Source organism: Triticum aestivum, chromosome 6B (assembly GCF_018294505.1).
Source record: "Triticum aestivum cultivar Chinese Spring chromosome 6B, IWGSC CS RefSeq v2.1, whole genome shotgun sequence".
NCBI lineage: Eukaryota > Viridiplantae > Streptophyta > Magnoliopsida > Poales > Poaceae > Triticum > Triticum aestivum.
In genome coordinates, this window is record NC_057810.1 from 483,783,340 (window position 1) to 483,794,913 (window position 11,574).

The following is an 11,574-nucleotide window of genomic DNA, read 5'->3' on the forward strand; positions in this document are numbered from 1 at the left end:
ATGTGCCTCATGGCAAGAGGTACTATCGAGGTATCATCTACTCATAATAATGATAATGATGAGACTGATGATGAATATGATAGGGATATGAGTCAAGAAATATATGAAATTGGCAATTCTCTTCGTGGGGTAAATAAGAACACTTATGAGATATTTAAAGATCTTATTACTCATTTTGGAAAGTGTAATGATTTACTTCACGGAGAGAAAGAACAAAATGAAAAACTTGATAGTAACCTTCTTGATGCTCTTGAAACTCTTAGAGACTTAGAATCTTCTAAAGAAGAGATTGAAGTTGCTCATGATCAACTTAAAGAGGATTTTGAGCACCTTGACCTTGTCTACAAGAATGTCAATGTAGAGCTCACCAAACTCACTAAGTCTTATGAGGAGCTTCAAGCTACTTATGTGAAGTCTCTAGTTTCTTCTAGCTCCTCTCATATTGTCAATGATGCTTGTGCTACTAACTCTACTCCTTGTGAAGCATCTATCTTGAAGGAGAATGTTGAGCTAAGGGCTCAACTTGTTTTGCTAACTAGCAATTATGGGAAATTAGAAGAAAGTCATGAAAAGCTCTCGGGCTCTCATGATGACCTTCTAATCTCCCATGAAAGGCTAAAGTTAGCTCATGAGGCTATTGTGACTAAGGTAACATCTCGTGAGCCTCATGTGGACATTAGCACTATATTTACTCAAAATGATTTATTGACATGTGCTAGTCCTAGTAATTCATCTAGACATATTATAGCTGATTCTTGTGATGAATTGCTCTCATTGCCTTGTTGCTCTAATAATGAAGTTTCTACTTCCTCTAGTACTTTTGTTGATACTAACCTTGTAGAGGAAAACAAAGAGCTCAAGGCTCAAGTCACTATTTTGAAGAAAGACTTGGAAATGTGTCATGAAGGAAATTCCACTCTCAACAATATTTTGAGTGGTCAAAAATCCCCTCATGACAAGGGTGGACTTGGTTTCATCTCCAACAACAAGAAGTCCGAGAAAAGGAATAAGGAACAAGACCAAGTCAAGAATCCGGCCAACATCACATGCTTCAAGTGCAAGAATGTTGGACACCATGTGAGATCTTGTCCATTGAAGAAGAAGGCTTCAAATGTGAAGCAACAAGGGAAGCGGCCTCAAGTTCAATCTCAAGGTCAACCTCAAGTTCAATCTCAAGGTCAACCTCAAGCTGAAGAAAGGCCACTACCAATAATGAACCAAGGAAATGCTCCCCAAATTGAGAAAGTAAAGAAGAAGAGAAGGGGCAGCACATGTTGCTATATTTGTCGTGAGAAGGGACACATATCTTCATCTTGTCCCAACGGTAACATCCCTAAGCCTCCTCTAGTCAATGATCATTATTTTCTTAGGAAGGATGTTGTTGGCAATTTGTTTGCCAAGTTTGTTGGCGCCCAAAGTGGTGTGGAAATGGAAAAGGCCATTTGGGTTGCCAAGCCTATTGTGTCTAACTTCTTAGGACCCAACCTGGTTGGGGACCATCAAGCTCAACCTTGATCAATAGGTGTGTGGAGGACATTGGAGATTTGGCTAGTTCATGAAGAAAAGAATATTCACCATTTATTTGTTCGAGCCAAGTCATGTGGATTATCTTCATATTATCTATCTAGTGTTCCTCCTTGTGGTAACTTGTATTTGTATTGCTTACATTGAAAGTTACTCGCCCCCTGCATGCTTAGGTTTTGTATCTAGCATGTGCATTTATATGGTGTACTTCCTAGTATGCTTGATTTGTGTTATCTAGCATGTGTAGGTTGCATTGCACATCATATAGTGTTGCTTGTTGTCTTGAGCCTTATTTGTATGTTGTTTGGCTCTTGCGAGATATTAGTGGATCATCACATTATGGGGGAGTGTTATGTTTTGTGCGCATCACAAACTCAAAATGTGAATATGAGAAATACCACATAATATTGATACTCAATATTATCTAGTCACTATGTGGTATGTCAAGCTCATTTGAAATTCAGATTCTTAGAGTATCCATTAATTATCTCTTGTAGGTGGTTATTTGCCTTTGTTGTGTGCTTGTCGTGGTATCCAGAAAGTTGCACCAGAAAAGTTCTGGATACCCCGTGCGCACGGGATCTTTTAACCCCCGTGCGCATGGGGTGTTGCGTAACTCTCTGGGTACCCCGTGTGCATGGGGTCTTTTGACCCCCGTGCGCACGGGGTACTATGTAACTCCCTGGATACCCTGTGTGCACGGGGTCTTTTGACCCCCGTGCGCACGGGGTGGTTGTTGATTATGATCTTGTGCTTCTTCGGATTCTACCACCGAGTGTTAATTCCAAATACCAATTGGTATTTCTTCTCGTGGTAGAGTTTTATGATCATCTTCTTCTCAGCTTGTGCTTCAACTTGCCTTATCTCACTGCTTGTACTCCATTATCTACTTGAGTGAGATAAGCCTTTGAGCATGTGTGTAATGTATATCCTATGCTCTTTGGTTTTTGCTTAGTTCATATGTTGTACTTTTCTTGCGGTCTTGTGTGGACTTGTCACTTTGATATAATTTGGACAACTTGAATGCTTTATGTTATTTTTTGGAGTATTCTTCGTTTAAGTGTTCTTTTGTCCAAATTGTATCTCTTTGGATCTTGGTAGGCATGTGCATGCATATTTATTTATATACTTTTTCATGCCTTGATTGCTCTTCTTGACCCTCTCTATAGGGTAAACTCCATCAAATCATTAATGATTAAAAGTGTGCATGAACTTCAAAGTTCATATCCTTTTGCACATATTTAATATGGAGTTTCCCCTATGTATTGTGGTTGGACTAACTACTTCGGACCCAATAAGTTTGGGGACCAAATTGTAACTTAATGTGTTTTAGGTACATTGGAGAAGCATTGGATGATTGGCTTATTCATGAGGAAGGTGGAGACACCATGGAAAATTATAAGAGCCAAGCTTGGTTGATTCATTGATTTGAGAGAGAAGATAAATGAAAACCCGGTTCGGTTGTAAGTGATTCATTCTCACCATGTAAACCCGGTTATACAAATTTTGGGTCTTTTTGTTGGATATGCATCAAACTCCCACACTTACTATATTCTCAATAAATCCACGGGATGTGTTGAGGAAATGGTGAATGTGGAGTGTGATGAGAATAACGGCTTCCATGAGGAGTAATTTGTTTCAAGTGTTGTAGGTGATGAGGCTCCTTCCCAAGCTACAAGTACAATGGGGATTGGTCATATTCTTCCACAAGAAACACCCCTTGTCCATGTAGAAGAAGAAGGAGTAAGAGCCCCTCTTGTGGATCGACCATAAGGGAAGTCATCACCCCCAACACAAGAGCAAGATGTTATGGGAGATCATATACCTATCCAAGAACAAGATCAAGTCCCTCATGTTCGCGTACTAGATCAAGGGCCTCTTGAACCAATGCTTTCTCTCTTGGTAACAAGTACTTACTTCATGCATTTATTCAAGTTAGAGTCAACATTGTGTGTGTTGCATCATGGCATGATTAGTACTTGTTGAGTGAGTGCTTGTATGTTTTGCATATATGTTTGCACTCATGAGTTGTTGGATATATTTTGGACCCATGCTTAGCATGATTATCATATTGGATATCTCCATTATCCCTTGTCCAAAATATGTTCTTTGGATCCTTTGAATGTTTGATTCTATTGTCATATCATTTTGGTGCATTCTATGGATGCTCAATATAGTGTGAATTTCTTTGTTTGTTCATAACTGGATATGTGCATTTGATTCCACTCATAATATGAGAAATGCACAAATTAAGGAGGAACTCATACTATATTGGCAGTCTAGATTTTTCTTCCATTTTGGCACTTGTTGCCAATGGGGGAGAAGTTTAGAGGGTTTAGGTGAAGTGGGTTGGTTCCTATCATTCATGCTTATCTACTTTTGTTGTGCTTGCTCATTGCATGGATGTGTATATAGAGGAAACTCCACCAAGTTATTTCATGTGCATATATTGTGGGGGAGTTTGCTCTATATATTGTGGTTCTACTAGCATCAAATTCTTGTGTAGTATTTTGACGCTAGTACAACTGGTTTTGATGAAGTGGGTTGGTTCCTGTCACTCATGCTTATCTACTTTTGTTGTTCTTGCTCATTGCATGGATGTGTATATAGAGGAAACTCCACCAAGTTATTTCCTGTGCATATATTGTGGGGGAGTTTGCTCTATATATTGTGGTTCTACTAGCATCAAATTCTTGTGTGGTATTTTGATGCTAGTACAACTGGTTTTGATAACATCAACTATCTTTGTGATGTTTGAAGCTATCAAAACCACCTCAAGTATACAATTTATTCTCGGATAGATTGCATACTTGTTTTAAATTCATTATATAAACCCTCTTGTTGAGATTGTCATCAATTACCAAAATGGGGGAGATTGAAAGGGCATGTAGCCCCTAAGTGTGGTTTTGGTAATTAAATGACAATCTCTATGGACTAATGTTTTTAGTGAGATATATTTGAAGGTTTTGTCCATAGGTAGTGCCTCAAGGATATTGGACGGAATCAAGGATGAAGTCCATATATATGAAGATAGTGCCTCAAGGATATTGGACGGAATCAAGGATGAAGTCCATATATATATGAAGATAGTGCCTCAAGAATATTGGACGGAATCAAGGATGAAGTCCATATATATGAAGATATATTTGCCCTATGCTTTGGTACGAAATGAAAATTCCTATGGAGCATCAAGTGCATTGAATCTTATATGAAGATATGTTCCATAGTGATGCTTGAAGTGCATTGGGCTGTTTTGTGAAGTCTGCCATCAAAGCATCCGAAGAAGTCCTCATAGTATCCTTCTCTGGATACCCCGTGCACACGGGCTTGTACCGTGCGCACAGGGTCGAGTGTCAACTCTCTGGATACCCCGTGCTTACTTGGCCTAGGTGTTGGCTCTCGAGATCCCATATCCAGTGAGGTTTCAAGTTGGTCTTTGGGTACTTCTATTGAAGCCATCAAGATTGTTTTCAATGCCTAATCTAATTATGTTCATGATGGAGTGCATTGGAGGATCTCAAAGATTGATATATTTGGGCTTCTGAGGATCAAGGCTTGAGAGAGTAATCAAAGAGAAGAATTCAAGTTATGGTCTCAAGACAAGATCGTGGTGAGATCATGTGTTGGGTTTCGGTTGATCAAGTCTTGAAGCAAGCAACTAGAGTGACGAATTCATTATGCCTCTCAAGAGATTGTGATGGAGTTTTTAGAAGGGCAAGTGGTGACCAAGATGATATTCATAGTGGAACTTGATATGGTCATGGAAGAGTCTTTGGTGATATAGTCTTGAAGCAATGAAGGGAAATGAAGAGTTCATTGCGGCTTTCAAGAAACCAAGATGGAGCTTCGAGTAAAGATGTTGGTTGACCAAGATGAAGCTCAAAGATTATATCTAAGTGGTCAACTCTCAAAGCACAAACATTGTACCACGTGAGATCAAGTGATCTAGTGGTATGGTAAGTAATTATGAATTGTTCTTTGTTACCTAACCCATGCTATGTGTTTGGTATGTCTATGTGGGTTAGGTGTTTCTCATGGGCTTGCATCAAAAGGAAAGATCTCAAGTAGCCTATGTGTGGATGACATCAAGTGGTGATGGTCATCGGGTTCGAGGATCCAAGTGCAAGATGAGAAGCCGGAGGTTATATGCTTTGAAGCTTGCGGTCCACATCATGATAATGCTCATGGGAAGATGGGCTTAAGTTAAGGCTTCCCTCATTGCAATATGAGGAATCAATTCAAGCATCTTCACCAAGTGGTTGTGGACAAGAAAGGGATTCCAACTTGAGACAAGCATTGGAGTCATCACCAAGCTCAAGTTGAATATGCAAGGCAAAGGTATACCTTAGCTAGGTTTTCCTAGTTTTGCCGGTCTCATGGTGCTTGGAGGGAGACCGGATTATAGGTTTGATAGCCGTACTATCAAGAGGGACTCCTGGGCAAGTAGCTTGATCATGTCGTATATAGAGAGCTCAAACCTTTGCATTACTTGCATCATTATTTATTGTTGATCTTGGGTGGTTCTCTATGTGAAGACCTTGGGCTTTTCCATAGCTTCAAAACGAGCCCAAGATCATTGAATTCGGAGTCCATATGCCAAAGTTATCACTGTTTTAGTGGGCTGCTGCAGGCTGTTCTGGGTACCCCGTGGACACGGGTTTTTTGACCCGCGTGGGCACGGGGTGTCCAGGAAGTGTCCGTTGGAGCCCCAACGGCTAGTTTTGGAAGTTGGCTATAAAAGAGCCCTTCCTCCCCACCGGTTTGGGGGCTGTTCATTCACATTCTAAACATCATTTTGAGCCTCTTACCACCTCTCCCAAACCCCTATCTCTCTTCTAAGTGAAGGGTGATTTGTGGATGGATCTTGGAGTCATTTGTTGATTTCCTCCTTTGCATCCCCTCTCTTCAATCTCCCACTTTCTTGAGTTGCATCTTGTGAGATTGAGAGAGTGAGTTGAGCATTTGTTGCTTGACCTTGCATTGCATTTGTTGCATTGGTTTGAGCTCCCCACATCGATTTGTTCGAGTGAGAGCCCATGAGTTTGTTACTCTTGGAGGCTTCGCCTCCTAGACGGTTTGGTGATACATTAAGAAGATTGTGAAGAGGCCTATGTGGCCAAGGTTCCCCCGGAAGCTTCCTTTTGTGGTGTGCTCCGAGGAAGGGTGTTCAAGTGGCCTAGGTGGTCAAGTTCCTCCGGAAGCTTCCGTGGTTGTGGTGTGCTCCGGAGAGGTTTGTAAAGGTGTGGTGGTCGCCTTCAAGACCAACCCCGAGTGAACCGAGGCTCATCCATTGGGGGTGACTCGAAAGGGAGAATACGGTGAGTCACTTGGTGACGCCCCGGAGCTTTGGCTACGGCACCGCTCTAACGGAGATTAGCACTCTCACGAGTGTGAACTTCGGGATAAATCCGCGTCCCTGACTCACTTGTGGTTATCTCATACCCACACCCTTTACTTTCCGCAATTCATACTTGCTCATATTGATATATCTTGTGCTAGTTAAATTGCTTAGTAGTTCCTACATTTCCTTATCTTGTGATATAGTTTGTGCTTGCTAGTTTCCTTTAGTGCCTATCTTGTTTAGCATAGGTTGTTGGTGCACTTAGTTGAGCCTAGCATATTTAAGTTTTGGGCATGAAAAGTATTCGTTAGTTTAATTCCGCATTAGGATAAAGCCATATCCGTAAAAGTTTTAAAACGCCTATTCACCCCCCCCCCTCCCTGTAGTCGTCATCTAGATCATTTCAGTCTACAAAAGCAATATATGGCTCGCCTAGTCATCAGTGACAATATCACTTCTGGAAGGAGCCTGACTTCTAGGCAGACCCTCCATCTCGGCGGTTTCATCGTAGGAGCTTGTACGGTCGTCAAGCACACAACACCCCCTACAACCGCCGAACACCATCTTCGCATCAGCCTCAAGTACTCCAAAAAGATGGATCCGACAAATGTCTCGTCTTTAAACGAGCTGCTGGACCGCAACGTCTCCTTGGGGGTATCAACGGACTATGATCGGATCGGGCTCAAGTGTGACCAGAGGGAAATTTAACACCTGCCGACCACCCATCTTGTAGCGGTCGTTGAGGAACAGGTCGAAGACACTTCCCTCCCTATGTTGAAGACCAAGTATGTTCGGGTCTCCGAATCCCTCGAGCCGGATACTCTCCCTTCGGACAGAACTTCATATCTTCTGGACTCTGGCTCAGATACAGGATCGCGGGAACCCTTGGATCTCCCCGGACCCGAACCAGTCGTCTTGGAGACCCTTCAACCTCCAAATACGGATGTGAGACAGGATTCAAATTTTAAAATACCCACCCATGACAATCAATATTCTCCAAGCAACTCAGGTCCCCCAGATATATACGACCTGATGTATGTGCGACAGCAACCTTAGGAAACGGTCCACCACTTTTGGGCCAGATTCTTGCTTGTTAAAAACAAGATCAGAGATTGCCCCAATGACGATGTAGTTTCGGTCTTTCATCACAATTGCACTGACGAGGGAATATTGAATGCCCTCGACCGTCATCACATATAGAGCTTCACGTAACTATTACAGGTAGTAAAAAGGTACTGTGCGATGGAAAGCACATGGAGGGCCCAGAAAACTCAACAGGAGCCCGCTGCCTTCAAGCAGTGTGCGGCCCGGACTAAACAAATACACGCTAGCGGGTCACCCGACCACGAGTTGATTGGCAGAAAAAATAAACCCTTCATGGGACATAGGTCCGTTCTTGACGAACTCCTTGACAAGCCCTGTCCAATACACGCCACTCTGAGCACAGACCCAAACCATAGCCTTCGAGCATGTTGGGTACTCCAACAAGTTGCAATGAGTGGAGAGGCCATCCTCACAACCACTCTAGAGAAATACTCTCCAGAGAGGCACAACTTTAACGTCCTCACGGTCTTCGAGACCTTTTCTTCAAATAATCAACGCAAAAGGGCACTTTGCAAGCTCGCCGAAGTCTACCAAGTTACCACACTGAGCCCATAGAATGACGCGGCAATAACCTTTACAGCCGAAGACGAACCAAAGGTTCGGTCAGTCCGAGCACCCGCTGCCCTAGTACTAAACCCCATTATGGACGGTTTTCGGCTTACTAAAGTGCTCATGGACGGCGGCAGTGGGATCAACCTCATTTATGAAGACACGCTCAACAAAATGCAGATGTACAGATCACGCATTAAGCAAAGCAATACCACCTTTCGAGGCATTATCCCCAGTCGAAAAGCATGATGCTCTAGGGGAATTAAACTGGATGTGGTATTCGGCACACCCGAAAACTACAGATCCAAAGAGTTGCTCTTTCATGTGGTCCCCTTCAATAGTGGGTATCACGCCATCCTCGTACGGGATGCCTTCTCACGCTTCCAAGCTATACCCCATTACAAGTATATGAAGCTTAAAATGCCCGAACCTAATGGAATCATCACAATTTCGAGCGACCCGGACAAAGCCCTCCGTGCCAAAAACAAAACTGCATCCTTGGCCCTCGAGGCATTATCCGATGACCTAGAGGCCGAAGAACTAATAACCCTACGGTTCACGATGCATAGGGATCATGTGATCCTCGATAAGAGATCTAAATCCACCTCTTTTAAGCCGGTTGAGGAAATAGTTAAATTTCAAGTGCACCCGACGGACCCTAACAAGACAGCGTCTATCGGAGCACAGCTGGATCCGGCAGTGGACGTCACTCTAAGCACATTCTTGCGAGAGAATTGGGATATTTTCGCCTGGCACCCTTCAGACATGCCCAGCATCCCACGCAGGCTGGTCGAACACAGCCTCAATATAATCAAGGGATTCAAACCCGTTAAGCAGACATTGTGACGATTCTCCGAACCCAAGCGTTAAGCCATGGGAGAAGAGCTAGCCAAGATGCTAGAAGCTGGGTTTATTAGGGAAATCAAACATGCGGATTGGTTAGCCAACTTGGTCATGGTACCAAAGAAGGACAAATCATGGCGCATGTGCGTCAATTTCAAAGACCTCAACAAGGCTTGCCCTAAAGACCCTTTCCCATTACCCTGCATTTGACCAAATCATTGATGCGACTACATGACATGATTCTTTGTGTTTCCTGGATGCCTATTACGAATACCATCAGATTAAAATGATGGAATCATATCAGGTCGCAACAGTACTCATCACCCCTTACGGTCCTTTTCTGCTTCAACACTATGCCCTTTGGGCTCAAAAATGCTGGGGCTACCTACCAGCGTATGATTCAAATATGCTTGGAAAAACAAATTGGAAAAACAGTCGAAGCATACGTGGATGACGTGGTCATCAAGACAAAGCCGTCGAAACACTGGTGGACGATCTTCGCCTCACCTTCAACAACCTCCGGACATATGACATACGGCTCAATCCGGCAAAATGTGTCTTTGAAGTTCCAGCTGGAAAATTGCTAGGGTTCATTGTTTCCCATAGAGGAATTGAAGCAAACCTAGCCAAGATCTGAGATCTGTCACAATTGGCTATACCAAGAGACCCAAAGCAAGTCCAAAAACTAGCAGGGTGCGGCGCGGCCTTAAGTCGTTTTATCTCCAAATTGGAAGAAAAGCATTACCACTCTACAAGCTACTACGACACACTGATAACTTTGAATGGACGGACGCTGCCACAGCCGGATTGGAAGAAATCAAGGCCCTACTTGCAAGCAACCAAATCCTAGCTGCCCCAGGTGTTGGCGAGCCTATGTTATTATACATTTCGGCAACTAACCAAGTAGTTAGTGTCGTGCTCGTCGTTGAACGAGGGGAAGAGGGACATAACTTCCCCACCCAAAAACCAGCCTATTATGTATCGGGGGTCCTCACACCTTGCAAATCCCGATACCCCCACTACTAAAAGATAGCCTATACGGTCTTCATGGCGTCTCGAAAACTGCAACACTATTTTCAAGAGTGTTCGATCACAGTGGCATCAGAAGTACCACTTAGCAAAATTATCAACAACAGGGATGCCACTGGTCGCATAGCTAAATGGGCCATCGAGCTTTTACCGTTTGAAATAATATACAAGCCACGCTGGGCTATTAAATCCCAGGTGTTGGCCGACTTTTTCGCTGGATGGACGGAAGCCAAACTCCCTAAAGAGTATAGTTCATACTCCAATTGGATTATGTACTTCGACGGCTCCAAAATGCTGGTCGAACTGGGGGCTGGCGTCATCCTAACATCTCCTACTGGGGATACATTCCACTATGTATTGCAAATTACGTATACGGACTCCAACAATGCAGTCGAATATGAGTCGCTTCTGCATGGTCTTCGCATGGCTATCTCCATGGGTATACAACGCCTGGAGGTGTGTGGTGATTCAAACCTCACAATATCCCAGGTCAATGGAGAGTTTGATGCAAAGGACCCAAAAATGGCGGCATATCAAAATGCCATATTAAATATATCAGCTCGGTTTGAGGGACTTGAGTTTCATCATGTCGCTCGAGACAGTAACCAAGTAGCCGACATCCTTGCTTGCATGGGCGCTAAGCGCGACCCTATGCCACCTAACACTTTCGTCGAAAGGCTCTTCAAGCCATCCATAGTATGGCAGGGTGAGAGCAGAAAAGATAGTGCGGACCTGGTCACACCCTCAGCTGCCGAACACAATGCAGATATCATCGAGGGTCCGGATATCGAGATAACACCCTCTGCTGATGAGATCATGGTTGTTATCGCTCCATGGGCCGAACCATTCCTGGCCTACCTTAATAGGCAGGAGCTTCCCGACGATCAGAATGAAGCTCGATGCATAGTTCGTCACTCTAAAGCCTTCAAAGTGCATGAGGGTGAACTGTACAAAAAGAGCACTACCGGAGTCCTCCAAAGGTGTATCTCCAAAGAGGAGGGAAGGCAACTCTTGGCAGAATACATGCTGGTCTAGGCGGTCATCACGCTACAGCTCAAGCCCTAGGCTTTCAGGACAAGCTTTTTCTGGCCTACGGCTCGAGCAGACGCCCAAACCCTTGTCCAACATTGTGTGGGCTGTCAGCTTTTCACCAATCAAAGTCACATGCCTCCCACCGCATTAAA